Here is a 21,544-nt window from a genome sequence, read left to right as displayed (position 1 = left end):
TGGGCTTTAGAGGAGAAGCATTTCAGTGACCTATGTCCATGTTAACCACCCCCAAATGTAATGGTTTGAAACACTGATTTACTATTTCTCACAATTGTGTGGGTTGATTGGGTGGGTTGGCTGGTTTTGCCTGGGCTGATATGTCTAAATTCAGACGGTGGATTGGCAAGGCCCTCAGCTCAGCTGGGTCCCTCATACCATGTGGCTCTTTCAGGTGAGACTGGAGTTCCTCACATAGTGATGGCAGTGATATAGGAGGGTGAGTTCCAAGGCACCAGGACTTGTCAAACCTCCCTTGGCTCATGTCACTGTATGCCAATTTCATCATTCCCATGTAACAAATGAGTAAACAATCAATTCCTGTGTTCACAGAGGAATTGGCAGATCTAGAATTTAAATCTTGGCATGGCTAGTCTAAAGTTTGTATTCTTCACAGAAAGTCAGCCTGCCTCCATAAAATCACCTTTTATATTAAAATTCAATGATTTTAAAATACTTTACATACAAGAGTTATTCAAACTACACAACAAATAATGAGAACAATTTTATCCCCCTTTTATAGATGACAAAGGCTGAGAGAGGTTGAGTCACACAGATATGGGGCTTCTTTCTGCCTGAAATGCTGATTCCCCTGACTTTAAGTAGCTGGTTCCTTCTCAGAAAAGTCTACCCTGAACACCCATTCTAAAGTAGGTCCCAAGTTGCTGGCTTTCACATCAGCCTGTTTATTTATTTTGTGGAGCATTTACCACTATTTGTGTAATCTGTTTTTAAACTTTCCTTTAATTTCCTTAATTGCTGATTTTCAATCTACAAAGTAAACTCCATAAGTGCAGCTTTGTCTTGTTCCCTAGTATAGCTTTGTCTTGTGCCTGACTTGTGGCAAGCACTCAGTAAATGTTTGATGAATTAATCGATTGCAGATTTGAACCTTGAACTCAGGTCTTTTGACTCCTGAGAACAAGGTGTGTTTGGGTTTTTTTTGCCTTTTATTCTTTCGCTAGCTCTCAGCTTGATTTTATTTTAATCCCACTAAACAGATGTTTATACTATGCCTTATATAATCATCTTTATTTTTATTTACATGTTTGCTATTTTTGTTGCTTAGTAGTCCTTCTGGCATTTCATCCTTTTTTTTCTTGTATAATTTTCCTCTGTGCTTGTATGTCTGAAAATAGTTTTATTTTCTCTTGTTCTGGAAAGATGGATTCAGTGCATATATTTAATACAACTTTAAGTTGCCAGTGATTTTCTCTTTGCATTTTGAAGATATCATTCTGGCTTTCATTGTTAAAGCTTTCGTTGTTGTTGTAGAAGTCAGCTATCAGTCTAATCACTGTTGTATATAGCACTTTCTAAAAAAATTAATCTCTAGCTGTTTTTAAGATTTTTTTTCCCTTTAGTTTTTTATAGTTACATTATGTTGTATCTTGCTTGGAATTTGTTGGGTTCCCTGAATCTGAGGATTGGTGTCACCTCTGGGAGATTCTAAGCCATTAACTTTTCTTTCTTTCTTTCTTTCTTTCTTTCTTTCTTTCTTTCTTTCTTTCTTTCTTTCTTTCTTTCTTTCTTTCTTTCTTTCTTTCTTTCTTTCTTTCTTTCTTTCTTTCTTTCTTTCTTTCTTTCTTTCTTTCTTTCTTTCTTTCTTTCTTTCTTTCTTTCTTTCTTTCTTTCTTTCTTTCTTTCTTTCTTTCTTTCTTTCTTTCTTTCTTTCTTTCTTTCTTCTCTCTCTCTCTCTCTCTCTCTCTCTCTCTCTCTCTCTCTCTTTCTTTCTTTCTTTCTTTCCTTTCTCTCTTTTTTTCCTTCCTTCTTTCTTTCTTTCTTTTTTTTTATATCAATGTTACATGTTACTCAGTTGACATAAGACAACAACTACAACAACAATAAATCTTCTTTAGTCAGCAGTTATATTCCATCCCCTTATTTTTGTTCATTTCTCAGTCTTGTGGGATTTGGGATGGTATCCACTCTGGCTACTTCAGGCTGAGATAGGATATAGCTATAATGGGGCAGAGAAATGGAATTGTTGGGCTTGCAGCTGAAGACATTCCTTCTTTTTGGGCTGGGGCTGGTCCATCATCATTGCTTCATTAGCTGTCCATGGCAGGCCTGAAGAACTGGAGAGTAGGAGTTGGCCACATATCTGCTTGTTTTCAGAGCGCCACTGGCATAGGAACAATACAAAGGCTTTAAGTCTCTGAGAAATATACTTAACAAGTAGATTGAAAATTATAGGTTCAACTAAAATACGTAGAAGAATCATGATTAGGGGATTTATTTTTAAGTATATTATATTGGGTAAATAGCTTTTTATATATCCAGATAGAGCCCTCCAAGAGAGTGCTGATTTCATGTGGCTTGCCTTTGGTGTCTGGAAGTTCCTAGGACCTTCAGGAGCACTTCTGTTTGTGGCTTTGTTTATTGTGGCATTTTGTGGTGTCTGGTTGAAACCTGCATAAGTGTAACCTCTGGAATGATCTCCTGATTCCCTTTGAAATCTGCTTGCCATAAAACTCTATTTTATTTAATATTTACCCCTTTGACTCAAGGTCTTTCTTCAAATGCATCATTGATTACTGCTTGGTAATAATCCCTCAGTGTCAGGGAGGCTCATCCTTGGGAGTTATGTCCCGTGTCAGGAAAGTGAAGCTAAAGAGTTTACTTGCAGTGTTTGGCTGAGAAAGAGGCTATAGTTGAATAACAAGGAGGTTTTCAGAAGGTAACTCTTAGGCATTAATTATAATTAGGCATAGTTTCATGATTACAGAGATAAGGTTCATAAGTACAATCATTGAGATCAAGGTCTTGGCTTATTAGCTTATTTTCTTTTATTAGGCAAGGCTTATATATTCCAGAGATTCTAGCCATCTTATTTGAGAAAGTAGAAGGACTTTCCCAGGAGAGAAGTTTAATGTTTTGTTAACTACTGTGTGGGCCTCTATCCAGATATGGCATTAGGCTATAATTATATCCCATGAAATATGTAGCTATATAACATTCAAGCTTTTTATGAGGCCCCATTTATCTAGATACCTGGAAATGTAAAAACAGTGTAACCTACAGGGAAATTTGATTGTTTCTGTGACATATAACATTTTTCTAATAATAAAATATGCAGCATTCCCAACCACTCTTCCCCATTATTGATACTTAAAATTGTTATTATCTTTTCAAATATTTCTTCTTCCCCTTTCTCTCTAGTCATATGTTCTAGAACTCTAATTATGAATATGGTGTATCTTCTCTTCTATTCTTCATGTCTTAACTTCTTATTTATATTTTTCACCTTTCTCTCGTTCATTCTAGGTAATTTTTCAGCTATATCCTCCATACTTTAGCTGTGTCTAATCTTCTGTTTAACCCATCCAATGAGTTTTAAATATCATTTATAATTTTCATTTCAAGAAGTTATATTTGGTTCTTTTAAATATATTTGTTCAGCCTGTAAATCCTTTAACTATAAATCTATTTATTTAAAAATCTTTATTTGATAATTAAATACCTGCAGGATTTATAGGTGTGATTCTGCAATTTATTATTTCTGTTGGCTCCCTTAGTCATGTTGGCCTATATTCTCATGTGCTTTGAGATTTTGCTCTTCATTCATGAAAATTACAAGAGGCCTGAGTTGCAGACTTATTCTTTCAGAGATAATTTGTGTTGCTTCTGCCAGTAGATAATGTTCTACTATCAATCTGAACCTCTTTAAACTAGGTTTGGAGTTTTTTCTTTATTTTTTTCCCCATTGTCCTTACATGTGATATGACTTCCAGCCCAATCCTTACAAATATTGGTTTGTGGTAGAAAATATTTAGAAAGACTTTTTTCTCCTGACAATCTTCCCACTCTAAGGATCAGTAAGCAAGACAAATTTCCTTCTGTCAGATCACTGAGGTGTCACCTACCAATCAATAAGAGTCCCACTCATTTGGGTTCTAGGATTTTCCTTCAGTCTATTATGTGTGTGGTTTTAGGCCACCAGGAAATTCAGATTCCCTCAGGGAAAATGCCTTTGCAGCTTGTTTTTCCCCATGGAATTGCTCATTCTTATCTTTCTTTCAGCTGATTGTTTTCTTTACTATTATGCTTGCTTAGCCTTGCCTTAACGACATGTTTTGTGTTTTTTCTAGCAATTTTAGATGTTCTGTACTGGGAGAATGTTCTCTTTTCATCTGGCCCTCATATTGCCCCCTGAACTCCCCACTCCCCCTCACTACACCACTTTGCTCTCCAGCTTGATTAACACTTGTCAGAGATGTAGTGAAGAGTCATTTATGTTTTGGTCAATGTTATCAGGATCCTGTTCCTCAAATATTAAAAAAGACCCTTCTTCCTCTTAGCTCCTCTAACCATAAAAGAAATGCAATGGTTTTAGTGTAAATTGAAGGGCCACTGTGCCTGAAACATAAGAAATGGGAAGAGAGGTACAAGAATAATTTGGAGGTATAAATTGAAATCAGATCATGAAAAGACTATTGTGGGATTATTTTAAGTCAAATGGGAAGCCATAAGAGGGTGTTAAACAGGAGAGTAATTTTGTTTAAAAAGTATAAATGGGTATGACAGATGGTTGGAGAGCAGAAGTGGAAACAGGGAGATTTGTTAGGAGGCTATTTCAGTAGTCCAGGTAAGAAATGGTAGTAACCTGGGTTAGTTTGGTAGCCATGGATTGCAAAAATGTGAATGGATGTATTAGTTATCTATGGCTGTGTAATGAATAAAAGATTATCCTCAAATTTAGCAGTTTAAAATAATAAACACTTATTATAGCACAGTTTCTGAGGATCAGAATTCTAGGAGCACCTTAACTGGATGGTTCCGGCTCAGGGTCTCTCAAGAGGTTGCAGTGAACCTGTTATCTGGGGCCACAGTTATCTCAAGGCTCATGTGCTAGAGAATGAGGGTGGGGGGACAGAGAGAGAGAGAGAGAGAACCCAATATGATGTCTTTTTATAACCTAATTTTTGAAAAGACATACCCTCAATTTGGCACATGGTACTAGTCATACCTAGTCCAGTGTGGGACAGTACTCACAAGGGTGTGAACACCAGGAGATGGGTATGATCAGAGCCAGTTGGAGGCTACCATAATGGGTATGAGCATATGAGATCTATTTTGGGTGTAGAATCAATAAAACTTTGCTGAGGAATTTGAAGTGGTAGAAGAGAAAAAGGGAGGAATGAGGATGACTTCTAGATTTTTGGTTTGAGCCACTTACTCCAATGGGAATGATTGGAAGAGAAACACATTGGAGGTGGGGAGGGGGGAACAAGAGTTATATTTTCAACTTCTTGAGTTTGAGAAGACTTTCAGATATCCAAGTGGATATGTCAAGTTGGTAGTTTGAATACATGATTCTGGAGCTCAGTGAAGAGCTCAGGACATGATATTAAATTTGGAACTCATTGAACTATGGATGGGATTTAAAACCTAGGGACTAGATAAGATGACTTAGTCACAGCCATTTTCAATTTTAACTACCCATTAGAATCACCTAGAAAGCTTTAAATACTTCTGACAACCAGGCCAATCTCCAAATCAATTAAATCATTACCCCTGATGGTGGCACCCAGTCATTGGACTTTTTAGAGTTCTCCAGTGATTCCAATGTGCAGTCAAAGTTGAGAACCATAAACAAGGATATAAATGGCTATGGGGAAAGGAGCCCAGTACCCTTTCATGTGTGTAAGCATAGAGGACAGCTTGGTTTTCCACAGAGAAAGTTATGACATAAGGTGCAGTTTCTTTTGCAGTACCTGAGAATTGGTTTATTCTGTGCTTTTGTGCCACTGAGCTGCTGACCCATTATTAAGAATTGTTTGTGCATTCCACATGCAGAGGGCAAGTGCCTGTGACTGATGGAGGGCATAGGATTGCTTTGAAATTTCAAAATGTAACGAGTTGAATGCACTGATTCCATTTGGTAATGCAATCAGACTTAATTAGAACCAAAATTTACCAAGTGTTCCTTGGGCCTTTCTAATTAGGCATAAAAGCTAAACAAATTTGAATCTGACACTCTTTAAGGGTGGATAATTCTGTGCAGAGATGTGGCTGGGTTCCAGCTAGAAACTCCTGCAGTCAGGTTGCAGGAAATAGCGAGTAGGTTTCCATCTCACGCTTAACTTCAGAAGAGCAACAACAAAGTGCTGATCTCTGCATGCAAAAAGATTTGGGAGAATCCATTGTTAAGTAGGTATTTGGAGGTATTTTTCTGTCTTTGAGCATTTTTGCATTGAGAGATCCATCCTCTAATATCAAAACCTCTGTTTGTTACCCACTCACCCCAAACTTTTGCAAACCTGTTGTATTAGTCAGCCAAAGGAGTGCAGATGCAAAAAACAGAAATCTGCTGACCATTTTAAAGGGTATTTATTTGGGTTAGGAGCTTACAGATACCAGGCCATAAAGTATAAGTTACTTCCCTCACCAAAGTCTACTTCCATGTGTTGAAGCAAGATGGCTGCCGACATCTGCCAGGGTTCAGGCTTCCTGGGTTTCTCTGGGCTCAGCTCCTCTGTTTTCTCCACAAGGTCAGCTGTAGACTATGAGCCTCCTTAGACTTTACCTCTCTCCACAAGGTCAGCTGTATAATAGCAGGTGAATGGCTCTGTCTTTCTCCCTAGGGTTTCTGCCATATCTAAGGAGTCATTTCTATTTCTCTGTGTTCTTTTTTTTTTTTTTTTTTTTTTTTAGATTTATTTATTTATTTAATTCTCCCCCTCCCCTGGTTGTCTGTTCTTGGTGTCTATTTGCTGCGTCTTGTTTCTTTGTCCACTTCTGTTGTCGTCAGCGGCACGGGAAGTGTGGGCGGCGCCATTCCTGGGCAGGCTGCTCTTTCTTTTTCACGCTGGGCGGCTTTCCTCACGGGCGCACTCCTTGCACGTGGGGCTCCCTCACGCGGGGGACACCCCTGCGTGGCAGGGCACTCCTTACGCGCATCAGCACTGCGCATGGCCAGCTCCACACGGGTCAAGGAGGCCCGGGGTTTGAACCGCGGACCTCCCATATGGTAGACGGACGCCCTAACCGCTGGGCCAAAGTCCGTTTCCCTTCTCTGTGTTCTTCTCCTCGCTCAGATCCTCTCCTCCTGGGGCTTGCTTCTCTTTCCTCTGCATGCTGTCTTCCTGAGGCTCCAGCTTAAGACTTCATCATCAAACTCCAACATCAAAACTCCAACATCAGAAACCTCCCAACTCTGTCCTTTGTCATGGGTGGGGACTCAACACACTAATGACATGGCCCAATCAAAGCCCCAATCACAAATTAATCATGCCCAGGTTCAGATCAATTTACAAACAATCCAATATTTATTTTTGAAATTCATAACTATGTTAAACGCTACACCTGTGTGCCTGAACGAGTTAAGAGATCAGTGCTTTGCAGCTATGTTCTCAACCCTGCTTCCTGAGATGTTGAAACTGTGACCTTGTGACCTTGATCCCATTAATCCATTTTTCATGACTCTGGACTAACAAATTAAAATGGGTCAAACTCCGAACTATTGAGTCTTTGGGAAGTAAATAGCTAATTCCTCACCCTGTACCTGCCCCTGACCATGTTTATTTACAAGCTATCACTTTGTTCATGTTTTTATTTCTGACACTTAGGATCATCAAAGAAACTCAAGAGAGCTCTGTAGTTGGAGTTCAAAGACCTGAGTTCCAGATGTAGCTCTACCACTCATTGGCTGTGAACCCTAGAGCAAGCCACATAGTCTTACTGAGCCTGTTTCCCCACTCTATAAAATGGAAATGATCCCTGTCTCATCCCTTTCCTTTGATAATATTGGATGGAGTGTATAGAAATATGTGAATGCAAACAGCCTGATCTTATCGATTACAGTAAAGACTTGCCACAATCACCATTTCCCCTCTTCTGAACATATGTACAAATCATTCACTTTCCTTGGAAATCCACTTCCTTGACTTCTCACCATCAGACATTCCCTTCCTTCTAAATCTGACAAAAACCTCATAATTCTTCAGGAAGTCCCCCTTAATTAACCCCATCTCACTTGGATCATGCTTTTTGTTTTTTTTCCTGATGCCAGAAGAATATGGTGTTCTCTTTAAATTAAATACCATTTACTTGTGTGTTTCTCCATAAATCTTAAATTTGTCCCAAGTGTTCATTCTGTATTTGCATTAGATTACAGGTTTTGGGAGTGTAAGAACTGGAGGCTGTTTCCATGCTTTGCAGCACTGATCAACATGGAAGTTCAATCCAGCAACGTGGACCTCTACTTCTCTTTACATCTGATTTGCCTCTCTCATTGATCTTCACAAAGCAGCATCTCCCAAAAAACAATCAAACTTGGGATGTTGTAGATATTTCCCTGCAATTATAACTCAGTTTCTCCCTTATTAAAACAATTCCTGGCTCCCAGAGCCTTATTAAAAATTAGTGTCAGCCAGTGAGGGGGAGAATGGAAACATCCATTTCTACCTTTCCATCTTTCTGTCTCCATCAGCACACTCCACTGAGAACTCAACATCACTGTGCTTCCTTCTGTCTCTTTCAAGTTGTTTCCAAGCCTAGCGACATTTGAAAGGGTGAGTCAGTGTCTAAATGTGGAGACTGTCATTCTGCATGCACAACTGTGGGCGCCATTCTGGACCATGATGGTGAGCATGGCTCTGACCCCAGGGAGGGGGATCCTGAAAATGATCCTCCATGAGCTTCAAAGTGGCATAAATCATGATCCAGTATTTTTAGAGCCTCCAGAGGGATGAGAGAACTTCAGCTGATGCTTTGGAGATTTTACGTAAAGAGAATACATTTTAGTCTTCTGCGGTACAGAAGAAATAACACAAATTCTGGAGTCAGGAGACTTGAGTTGGGATCTAGCTCTTTTACTATCTGTTGTAGGAAATCAGGCCAGCCACGTTGTTCCTCTGGACCTCAGAAAGGGGGCAGGTTAAAGTTAGTTTCCATAAAGCTGGTTCTACTGAACGTTATGGTATAATGCTGACTTGGTCAATGGGGACTTTACAATTTATTCTCTTTTTTTTTTTCAGAAATGGAAAAGCTAATTATAAAATTTATTTGGAAGAGTAAGGGGCTCCAAATAGACACAAAAATCTTTTTTTTTCCCCTCTCTCTATATTTTTGTCTTTATTTTTTTAATGTTACATTAAAAAAAATGAGGTCCCCACATAACCCCACCCCCCTCACCCTACTTCTCCCCCCATAACAACAACCTCCTCATCTTGATCTCCTAATGCTTCTGTTGGTTTGAAGAGGTGATGGACAGAGGCAGACTATTCTGGGGTAACTTTCTGATTTCTAACAGATAAATATGAAACCGGTGGTGAAGGGTATTGGAAACCAAAAGGTGGACATGGGGAAAGAGGGAAAAAATAGAGAAGTGGATGTTTTGTGTTTCTGTTATTTTTCTGGTCTAATGTAGATTTCTGGTCCTTCCCAAGAGTCCCTGATATCATCTAGTTCAGGGCTAGAGTGATTGCCCAAGTCACTCAGTTTTAGGGAAATATGTTTGTGGGGGGTCCTGTCTGGCTGAAGAGACTGAACCTCTTGCCTTTGGACATCCAGATGCTGGGACCAGGCCTGAGTTGTGGCTTTTTTTGCCATTACTTGTCCAGGTTTGTGTTTCTTAAACCAGTGTTCTGTGTTTCTTGTTCTATACAACACTGCAGGGTAAAAGTGTCTTGTGACTAAACCAGCCTGGGAAATAGGCTAGATTAAATGAAATCAAACATTTATTCATTTCAAATTTTCTTTAAACCTTCCATTGCTAAATGTGCACTATCAACATCTAAAAGAGGAATAGTAGTGTGCAAAATTTCCTAAACTTATTTGGGCAGGAAGGCCCTCCCACTTCTATGTATGTATGTATGTATGTATGTATGTATCTATCTATCTATCTATCTATCTATCTATCTATCTATCTATCTATCTATCTATCTATCTATCTCTATCATCAATTAATTAATTCATGGGATTTTTAATAAACCTCTGAGAAGCAGCCCTTAGGGAAAAACTGCTCTAAATTGATGATTTTCTGGAATATTCCACCTCAAACCTCCACTCTGCTGGAGGTCAGTCCTGATTAACTTTGAGAGGATCAAATTGTCAGTTCTGACAGTGCCATTCCTGGCACCATTCCTCTTTTATTAAAATCTGAAAATCAAGAAAAGAGATTGGAGAGTATTTTAAGCAGACTGTATGAGTGAAGGGTTCTGTTAGGGATTCCACTTTCAAACAGTTTTCAAAGCGCCCGGGGCCTTCCTCAGCAAGCCCTGAGTGAGAAACCCCTGATACAGCCCCCTGCCGTTTCCTCACCAGGCCCCGCCTGCAGTATCAGTCTCCTGGGTGGCACTGCTACGTCTCTGGCCCACCTGGGTCTTGCAGGCCTCCAGTGGCAGGGAACTTCCACTAGCCCATGACATCTTTTTCTCTTTATTAGAGAAGCTGTGGGTTTACAGACAACCATGCATAAAATACGGGATTCCCATACACCCTCCCCCCACCAGCTTGGTGTGGACCATTTGTTACAATTGATGATGGCACATTTTTATAATCATAGTATTAATTAAAGTCCATGTTTTAACTGAGGATTCAGTGTAGTGTAGTTCCATGAATTAAAAAAAAATTTAGGGGAGCTGATATAGATCAAGTGGTTGAGTGTCTGCTTCCCATATACAAGGTCCCCGGTTCAATACTCAGTACCTCCTAAAAAACAAACAAATAAAAACAATTCTTATTGGGGACTGGATGTAGCTCAGTGGTTGAGTGCCTGCTTCCCATGTACAAGGTCCTGAGTTCAATCCCTGGTACCTCCTAAAAAAAATTCTGTTATCATATATACAATCTAACATTTCCTCTTTTAGTCATGTTCAGCTATATATTTCAGTGTTGTTAATTGAGTTCATAATGTGCGACCGTTGCTACCATCCATGACCAAAATATCTCCATCATTCCAAATAGGAACCCTGAACATTTTAAGCCTTAACTCCCCATTCCCTATCCCCACTCCAGTCTCCTGGTAACCTATTTTCTAGAATATAACTCTATGAGTTTGCTATTCTAATTGTTTAAAATCAGTGCAATCATACAATATTTGTCCTTTTGTGTCTGGCTTATTTCACTCAGCATACTGTCTTCAAGGCTCATCCATGTTATTGCATTTATCAGGACGTCATTCCTTTTCATGGCTGAATAATATTCCATTGTATGTATGTACCACATTTTATTTATCCAGTCACTGGTTGATGGGCACTTGGGTTGCTTTCACCTTTTGGCAATTGTGAATAATGCTGATAACGAACATCAGTGTGCAAATATCTTAGTTCCTGCTTTCAATTCTTTTGGGTACATACCTAATAGTGGCATTGCCAGGTTATATGGTAGTTCTATACTTAGCTTTCTGAGGAATTGCCAAACTGTCTTCCACAGCAGCTGTTTGTACAGCTTGTTTAATGAATGCCTTATCATGGATGACTCTTCAATAAGAATCTAACTTCCTTAGGAGAGACACCTTTCTCATTCATTTCTCAACATATATTTATTGAACATTTTCAGTGAATAGGAAATAATGAGAGATCAAAGATATAGAACAGTTTCCCCCTCTCAAGAAGCAGAGGAAGGCACATGCACAAATAAATGCAAGACTAGTTATGGCAAGAGTGGAGAAAATACTATGTGAGATCAGAAAAGAAGAGACAATTTTAGCTTCATCATCAGAGACATTTCAAAGAGAGGGCAGCCTCTGAACCATGTTTTGGGATGGTTGAGAGATCAAAGAAGCAGTCAGAGAAGGCCATTGAAGGTGGAAGGAGTGGCCAAGGAGGCAAAGGGAGGAAGGACAGTGGGCAGGTCCCAGGAGTGTACATATATCAGTTGCAGGCTTGGGGTGACTAACTTAATCATCAGAAGGATGATTTCTTGGAAAGATAGAGGGTCTTTGATAGGACAAATGCAGTGCGGGAACTCCCAGCAGCAGCAGCTCACCAACTTCCTCTCTCAGACCACTCCATGGGCCCTTCTATAGCTATATATCTTTGAACAGAATTCAAATTTCCAGGGGTGAGGCCAGGATTGGCTGTGCTGGGATCATGGCTCAACCCCTGGGGTCTGCTGCAAAAAGAAGGGGAGGGTAATAATTAAATAAAGTATCTACCTTATAGGTTAAATTGCAATTAACCAACTCAACATTTAAAGAGTGCTTAGAACAATGCCTGGCACATAATAAGTGCTAGATAAGGGTTTGTCAAATAATAAAATATAAAGTCTATAAATCATGCTGCACAGGAAAAGCAATGCTCCTCCAGAAAGCATCTTATGGAAGGTCAGTCTGGAAAAGTATGTTGGGCCACACTTGGAAATTCTTGCATGCCAGATTAAAAGGAATGGGAGGGGAAGGAGAAGGCAATGAAGCCTTCAAGCAAGGGGGTATAAGGATCAAGGCAGCACTTGAGAGTAATCTAATGGCTGTATGTGGATGCACTGACAGTGGGGATCAGTCCAAAAACTATTGTGGCCATCCTGGAGGGAAGGGCCAGTGGTGGCAGTAGGAATGGTGGGAGTAGACATGAAGAGTTGCTCATTCTAACTCTTTGCGTGGTGCTATATAAATCCCTTCACTGGACTAGCCCTCTTTCTAATTCCTTGTTGTTGACTGTACACTTTTTACTGAGGTCAAATTCATATAACCTACAACTAGCCATTTTAAAGTGTTAAAGTCAATGGCATTTAGTACACTCACAATGCTGTGCAACCACCACCTCCCTCTAGTTTCAAAACTTTTCCATCGCTCTAGAAAAACACTCCGTTCTCCCTCCTCCCATCACTTGGCAACCACCGATTTGCTTTCTGTTTCTATGGATTTGCCAATTTTGAAAATTTCCTATAAAAGTAATCACACTATATGTGGCAGTTTGTGCCTGACTTCTTTCATTTAGCTTTATATTTTCAAGGCTCATTCATGTAGCGTGCCTCAGAACTTTATTCTTCTTTTTGGCTGAATAATATTCCCTTGTGTATACAAACCACAATTTGTTTATCCATCCATCCATTGATGAGCATTTAGGTTGTTTCCACCTTTGGGCTATTGTGAATAATGCTACTATGAACATTCATATACATCCCAAGGACAGTCTAGTCTCATTTCCACATCCAGCCACAAATTGGCCCTGGTGGTAAAGGTGTCCGAGGACCCTTAGCAGCAATGCTTGGTTGAGGTGGTGGTGATGGTGGTGGTAGTGAAGAGGAGCAATTCTAGGCAGAGAAATGTACACTGTGGAGTTCCTGGGGCAGAGGTTCCCAAATGCCAGTCGACAGATGCCGAAAGTGGCAAAGTTTCTTTCCTTCTCAGCAAAATCATTGGGTAAGATTAAAAGTGGTTCTTTCCTCAGAAGGGCCATCTTTAACTCTAAAATTATGTTGTTTTTCTTGTAGGTGTGTTGAAATGTCCTCTCTAATGTTCTAACTTGGCAAAATAAGAAGTTTTGTATGCCCATGAATTCCAATAGTCTGAGGAAAATCGAAGACAGATTAGACACACAGGTTTATCTCTTTTCTCTCCTCAAATTGATGGAGAGGAGAAAAGAAGTGGAAAAAAAAAGTTAAAAAAATGAATTCATATGGGCTAAAAATACTTGAAGTGTACCACTAAGAGATTAAAAGAAAGAAGAATTTCTGAAAGATACAAGATTGATTAATATGCATGGGTAGATAACATTAAAAGAAATACTAATGACAAGGAAGTATGAAAATAGACTCAGTTTTCCTAATGAAATGTACATCAAAACAATGATGAAATAGTATATATTTTTAGGAGGTACTGGGATTAAACCCAAGACCTTGTATGTGGGAAGCAGGCACTCAATCATTTAAGCTGCATCTGCTCCCCAAAATACTACTGTTTTTGTCTTTCAGGTGGTGAAGCCTTTGTAAGTTTGATAAAAATGCTGTGTACATCTGGTGAGATTATGGAGAAACCATCCCTTTCATATTATACATTGATATTTTGTATATAATTTAATACAAACTTCTGAGGGAAAACTTGGTAATATCTGCCAAATAAACATATATACACTCTGATTCAGCAAATCTGCTCTAACAGACCTCTAATTAAACAACTCACGAAAGGCACCATTCCTTCTGTAATATACACTGAAAGATGTCAATAGCTTCAAAATGCTCACAGGTTGCACTGCAGAACCCCATCAGTTGAGTTGTATGCTTTCTAAGAATCTACTCTCAGTTCCAAACCTTTTACTCCTCTTATATTTGGTCGGTCTTGAATTTAAACTAAAAGTGATGTGAATCTTCGAAATGTGAGTGAAGAAGGAAGTTGCTACTATGAATCCTATGTCAAAACATTATTTGTGTGTGTGTGTGTGGGAAAAACCCTTGATGTTCCGCAATATAGGAATGACTGATGAATCATCCATGAAATGAAATATTATGCTGCTAATAAGCTCATACTGTCAAAGAAAATTTACCAAGTGAAAAATAAAACCTAATTACGTTTGTGTGATGCTCATTTAGTAAATATACATATTTGTCAGCCGTGGTTGCTTCTGACTATGGATACAGGTGATTTTGAGTTTGTTCTTGATTCTTATTTTCTAAGTTCTATGCAATGAATATGCATTTTAAAAATAATCATAAAAAGACTTTATCAAAACACTTCTGAATATACATTGAGAATAATAATAATAACAACAATAAATTACGACTACATAGCTGTTAGATTGGCAACCCCACATCAGTGAGATAGAGGATCTCCATGAACATGTCTTTGGCAGAACCTGGCTTCCCTTCAGGATCAGAGCAGTGGGCTGTCAGTTACATGGTCAATTAAGGAGGTGTGGGGCATATGTGTCCCAGGGCAGGAGCAACTAAAGAGATTGTGGGCTAAAGGGACCAGGTTATTAAAGTGGCCTAGAATTTTATTTAGTTTAGAGGGGTCCGAATACAGATGTGGACATTTTCTACTCTAAGCCTTTTGTTCACTGACATACATTTTACTTTAAGAAATATTTTAGATATTTACAAAATATTGAAGACTATTTAATGAATAGCATGTATCATTTAAATTTTAAATTTTTATTTAAGGAATAAAATATTTTTAGTTGTAACCTATGGTAGTTACCTTGTGCTAAGGTGTACCCAATGTTCTGAATTTGGTATTTTCATTCCATACATGTCTTTATACTTTTAATATCCAAGTATGTATCCTTAATATATTATATTGTTTTCATGCTTTTAAAACTTTTTTAATAAAGGTAACATACTGCATGTATCTTTCTGAAACTTTTTTTTTGCTGTGCTGATACATGTAGCTCAAGTTCATTCATTTTAACTGCCATATAGTTTTTCATTATAAGAATATATCACTATTAATGTATTCTTCTGTCAATGGACTTCTATGTTGTTTCCAATCCTTTTTCTCTTAAAAGCAAAGCTACAATAAACATTCTTACACATGTCTCCTTGTTACATGAAATTGTTTGGTCAAAGAATATGCATAACTTCAAATTTACTTGTTATTGCCAAAATGCTCTGAAAGGGGTTATACTAGTTTATACTCCGATTGACACTGTAGGAAAGTTCCTATTATTCTAAATCCTTGCCACCACACAGCATTTTCCAGACCTTTTAGCTTTCGACAATCTGTGTGATTAGTCTGGTTCCTGATTTTTAAAGGAATGATTCAACAGTTTCAGTGTTAAGTAAGATGTTTACAATAGGTTCTTGACAGATGCTATTTATCAAATTAAGGAAATTACTAGTCTTTTTTTGCCATGATTTTTTAAAACCATGAATTCATGTTGAGTTTTATCAGATATTTTTGTCCTGCATATTTGAGATCATCATCTAACATCTTTTTAAACAATCTTGCTAATGATACTAGAGCTAGATGGTTGTTTTGATGGGAAACTGAGATGAGCTATGGATTCTTATTAAAACCAAGACCTTAAAAATTCTCAAAGCATCACTCTCCAATGGGGCATCTCAAAAGATACCTTCCTCAGGCAGAGATTTGGAAAGGAATGGAGGTGTTATGTACACACATAATCCATCATCGGGTAAATGGTGATGTCTAGGGTGGTGGTGTTATAACTAGAGACTATTATCTTGAAGGACTGAAGAACAGCATGCTTTGCAGTAGGTTATTTGAACAATATATGATTATTATGGGCCAATACCTGGGGCTTGGATATATTTTTGTTAAGGTGAAATTTTCTTTGTAATGGAGTTGGTTATAATGGGCTTTGAGCTCCATTCATCTCACTTACCCGTTCTCCCTCTGGCGGCTTTGAGAGACTTGCTCCCTTTGCAGCAGACAGCCCAGCTGTGTCTGAGAAGACAAGCATGTCTTTAATTTGTGGCCAAAAGCTCTCCAGTGAAGCCCTCCTCATAAGCCCGAGATCGCTTAGATTTCCCAAACACTCATCCATCATGGATGGCCTTATTCAATTGCTTTCCCATCATGTTTTGGCTTACTTAGCTTATCTGACTCTAACTCTCCTACACAACTTGCATTTGTCACAAATTATGGATGAGGAACTTTTATGTTTTGGAGGGTTCTGAGTTGTTGCCTCTGGCCAGTGTGAGTACCATGTCTGTCTGGAAGGGCAGTAGTTAGTCAGAGGATGATGCTAGCAAGACTCACATCACGGGTTTTGAACAGAGGCACACCTACAGCTACCTTGCAAAAATGTTTGGAGTTTAATGGAGTTTAATGAATAGGTTTGGCCTAGAAGGATGAAATCTGCCGAGTCACCACTGTGGCTGCCACAATTCAAACGTCCCCACTGGACATTGGTTTTGTTGGACAGTCTTTGAGCAAATAAATAATTTCCCTTTTCCTAATACAATGCTATGTTAGGTATATTAAACCTTCACTATATTTACCTAATTGTTCTCTTCCATTTCTGATTCTGTTCATAGGGCTGTTTCTGCAAGAACATTCCGTATAGGCAGCTGCTTATGGCATTTCATTTGGGGGGTGTTAAAGCCCAACCCCCACCCCCTTGCCCACCAGATATATTTCTTCTGTCAAAATGCCTGAGATCTCACCATTAATGGCCAATAGGATTCTATCACGGTGGGGTGGGGGCACGAATTGCCAAGCCACTCTCAGGCTCTGATTAATTAGTTGCCTAGCTCAGTCAGAGATTTGAGGCTCACAGGAAGTTCAGCATAACATTCATTCATTCTGCAAACTTTTCTTAAATAGTGTGCATGTGCCAGGTGCTGTGTTAAGGACCATTGATTCAAAGATATGGCTCGTGCCCTGCTGTAGCCAGCCTTACAGGAACGCTTAGTCTAGTGGCATCTCCAAAAGAGCACAAAATTGGGGCCTTGGGCCTCAGATTCTAGTGCCAATCCTGTACCAGATCCGAGAGCTTGGGTGAGCTGGGGAGCTCCTTTGTGCCACAATTTTACTTCTTGAACTTCCAAGTGGGGGAAGATGAAATAGAATCTCTAAATTTTCTTTCAAATCTAGCATGCTTGCAGTAGATAGGCTTTTTTTTTCTTGAATAGATATTACATTTACACAGTTCAAACATCCACAGTAGAAAATCTCCCTCCCATTCTTTTTTTTTGTTTTTTTTTTTTTTTTAGAGTAAATATTTTATTGGTCATCAATATGTCAGACACAAGGGATAGAAGCACTCAACAAAAAGCAAAGGACTCTCCTTGCAGAGTTCACAATTTCCACCTAATAACTAGCCAGGTGCCTTTTAGCCTGCCTCTTCTCAGTGCTTCTCCCAACTCTAGGTCCATAATCAGATGAGGATGGTTTTCTAGGTATCACAAACCTGCTCCAGCAACAAGCTAGCATCTTCAGATGTGTTAACAGTTTGGAAACTCAGGGGTAACCTGCAGAATAAATGGAAACACCTGGCCTCGGGTCCCTCCAAGCCCAGGTCCTGAGACATTATAGGAAAGTCGAGTGGCAGCTGCAGGTACTCCGCTGACCTGAGCTGTCAAAGTCTCTCCAGGTTGCTCTCGCATGCAGTTGGAGATCCCTTGGCCACAAGCAATCCCTCCCATTCTTATACCTCATCTGCTCAGCTTTCATCTTCCCACTCGAGCAGAGATTTTTTAAAATGTATTTTAGCCAATGTAAATTCATATCTTTATCTCTATCCCAGTTAAGACGTAACACATACATACTGTTCTGTACCTTGTTTTTTTTCAATTAACAATATGTTTTGTTGATCTTTCCATGTTAAAACATAAAGAGCTCCTTCAATCTTTTTCATAGCCATGAAGAATTCCATTGTATGTATGTTCAGTAACTGAACAAGTTCCACATAGATGGCAATTTTGTGATTTCCATTCTTTCCTATTTCATACAATATTGAAATGAATAAGAATTTATTTATATTGTCTCCCATGCTGGTGAGTATATCAGTCAGGTAATTCCTAGAAGTGGAGTTTCTGGGTCAAACACTGGGAATTTTGCAAGACACAAACAAAATATTCTCATATCAATTGCCTGGTTTCCCACAGCATTGTCAACGCAGTGTGCTCAAATTTTTGCCTTTGTGCTGATTTAAGGTTGGAAAAGGGATTTTCATAATACAAATAGCTAATTTGTATCACTCTTAGTCTGAATAAGGTTGAGCATGTTTTCATATATTGGGGAGACATTTGTATTTTGAGCAGGTAGATTTTAAGGGGAGGAGAATGGAAAGATCCAGAACTTGGTGTTCTTTAGGGAAGAGGAGAGGCAGGGCAGTGGGGTCCTGCGAATGGGGACCTGCAAGTGTCAAGAATGGACTAAAGCTCTCTGACTTTTTTCTTACACTTTTTTTTTCTGAGATAACTTATTGTTTATTTTCCTGGTAAACATTTTATTATTTTATTATTTATTTTTATTGTCTTTTTTTAAAAAAAGATAAGTAGATCACACAAAACGTTATGTTAAAAAACATAAGAGGTTCCCATACACCCCACTCCCCCCCCCATCAACATCCCCTTTCATCAGTGAGGCACATTCATTGCGTTTGGTGAGTGTACCTGGAGCACTGCCACACCGATTGCTACCACCACCAGTTGGCGATGCGACCGGAAAAAGACCTTGAATAAAAAGGGGAAATGGTAAAGACAAATGAGTTTATATGGCTAAGAGACTTCAAAATGAGTTGGGAGGGCATCAGAGGGTCACGCCTATGCATGTCTCAGCAGGATCCCAGAGACATCCAGAGTAGATACAACCTTCGCTCCTGAGGGCTACGGAGACACACAGGTTCTATGGTCATGGCAGATGGCTCTGGAGTTCAGTGCCTTGTCAGTGGGCCCTACTTTGGAATTTGTGTTCCTGAGTGTGATGGAGACTCAGATGTGACCTCTCCACACATGCCTCTTCTGTCACTTTGACTGAACCTGTGGTTGGCGCTGGGGTTTGTGTATGTTCAGGAGACTTGAATCTCTGGACTCACACGTTTTTATTACAGCCACTTGCTCTGCCCACCCGCAGGCCCCACAGTGACTCCCTCAGGAAGACTCAACCACGGTCAAATCTTAGGGCGTGTCAGGCCCCCTGGAAGAGCCTCTGGGAAGAGCTTTCTTGGGTGAGCTGAAGTGAGTCTGCCCAAGGCCTGGCCGTGAGCACCTGGTCACGTGGTCTGCAGCTCCCTGTGTTCTAATCCCCTTTGGAAGCTGAAATTCCAGGGGAAGGAGCACCCTGGGTCTTGGGCAGCTCCTGTCTCCACCCCGTTTTTGGTTCTGGGGAGGTGGGGCTGTCCGGAGGAGCTGGAACTTGTGTCACCCAAGGTAGGAGAATAATCAGTAAGTCTCCTCTCCTTGAAACTGCAGGAAGAGAGGGAAAGATCAGTGATAATGCTGTCCTGGGAGGGATGACAGTCGCTGTCAGCCCTCCCCCACTCCCCCGGTGACCCAGATTGATTTATATGTAGGGGCCCCCCGAGTCTGCCCAGGAAACGCAGCTGCCTTAGGTGTCAGCAGAGGCAGGGCGGGGTCGTCCTGGAGGTTTTGTCTCCTTGCAGTCCTCACAGCTGGAGGTGGTGGGGGGGGCTTCCCTGGGAGGGGACTCTGTTCACCCACCCACGTTGTCACACCTCTGCTCCTGGAGTGCAGGGGATGAAGCTCCTGCTGAGGTATGGATGAAGGGTGGGAGCCCGTGGGAGAGCAGGGTGCTGCCGGAATCCTGGGTTTTCATCTGGGTGTTAACACAGACATCACTGCCTCCACCGAAGACTAGGACCAGGCGGATCGTGGCGCTCAGCCACCAGCATCTGTGGAGTGCCCACTTGCCCTGTGTCCTGGGGCTCAGAGGGACAGGGTGTCAGCAACACAAAAGAAATGAGGACCAAAAAGCTGTTCTTAAGGAGATTCTTTCAAGCCTCTCGGGTTTATGTAATTACATGCCCCAGGCCTGTGAGGGTCTCACCCATAGTGAGGTTGAGAAAAACGAGGCCCAGAGAGGTGAAGTGTCAGCCTAAGGTGACCCAGCTAGATGGCAGCAGAGTTGGGACCAGAGCTCACCCTGGTGTACTTTCCACCACGTCACCTAAACACCTAAACCAACTAGCAGGCTGTGCTACCAGACACTGTGGGTCTGTGACATGGCCTGGCTCATCACACCAAGGGTTCAGAAATTCCAGGTAGCCAGCTCTGTCTCCTCAAAACTCTCGGGGACTCCTGGCCCATCAGGGGGCATTTGTTCGGCAGGCTCCTCCAATCAGGCAGCACCAGCACCGCAGAGAGAAGAGGGGTCCCCCAGCTCGACCACCTTGTGCCTGCTACCTGCCACGTCCCGTCCTCCGTGGTTGGTTTGCTGCTTCATCTTTCTCCTCCTTAGTCAGTTTCAGATTCTCCACAAGAAGGCTAGAGAAAATTGGGAGATACATATGTTCAAGAAGCAGGGTAGTCGGGGAATTCAAGTTTTTAAAGCAGGTCTTCTTTTGCATTAACTTAGGATTCTGGGATATGGGGCATATCACTGTCTTCTTTCTTTTTTTTGTTAGTTTAAGGTTCAGGTTACTGATTAAACTCTCCCTGGAGGAATTGGCAGGGAAGGCTGAGTGGATGAAGACTGTTGCTGTGGTTAAGAAAGGTAATTTAGTTTTTGTAAATCTCCATTTTGACTGTAGCATGACTTGGCCATTTCACCCACTTTTTTGAGTCCATCGCTGAATACAGGTCAGTGAGAGATGAGGCTGAAGAACCTGTCACTTCGCAAAGGTGGAACAGGCTTCCTTGCCTTGAGGCAATGCTGTGTCCTGGAAAGACCATCCCAGGGCTCAGATTCCAGCCCTGCTCCCCCACTCCCTTTGTGCTCTGGGTAAGTCGCTGAGCTACTCTGATCTTCAGTTCCCTCTGCTGTGGAGAGGGGATGCAGACTTGTGGCAGAGAAGGCCAACTCTCGTTGAACTTCACGCTCCCCTGTTCCTGGTATGGAGTGGTTGCTGGGAAGCAGCTGCCCGGCTAGGGACGACGATCCACAGATGCCCTGGCGCCCTGTGCCAATGGAGTGTGAGCAAAAGTGACAGTGCTGCTTCCAGCCCAAGGCTGCTCAGAAGTGGAGGTCCCTTCT

At 40.6% G+C, this 21,544-nt stretch overlaps 1 pseudogene; it reads right to left on the bottom strand.

Annotated features, from left to right (window-relative positions):
- Positions 1-17,915: 17,915 nt before the first annotated feature.
- LOC131278634 (small nucleolar RNA SNORA44) lies at positions 17,916-18,023 on the bottom strand (annotated as a pseudogene).
- Between the last annotated feature and the right edge of the window lie 3,521 nt (positions 18,024-21,544).

Source organism: Dasypus novemcinctus, chromosome 5 (assembly GCF_030445035.2).
Source record: "Dasypus novemcinctus isolate mDasNov1 chromosome 5, mDasNov1.1.hap2, whole genome shotgun sequence".
NCBI lineage: Eukaryota > Metazoa > Chordata > Mammalia > Cingulata > Dasypodidae > Dasypus > Dasypus novemcinctus.
The sequence above is the reverse complement of the archived record's forward strand: the minus strand, read 5'-3'. Positions and strand labels throughout refer to the sequence as shown.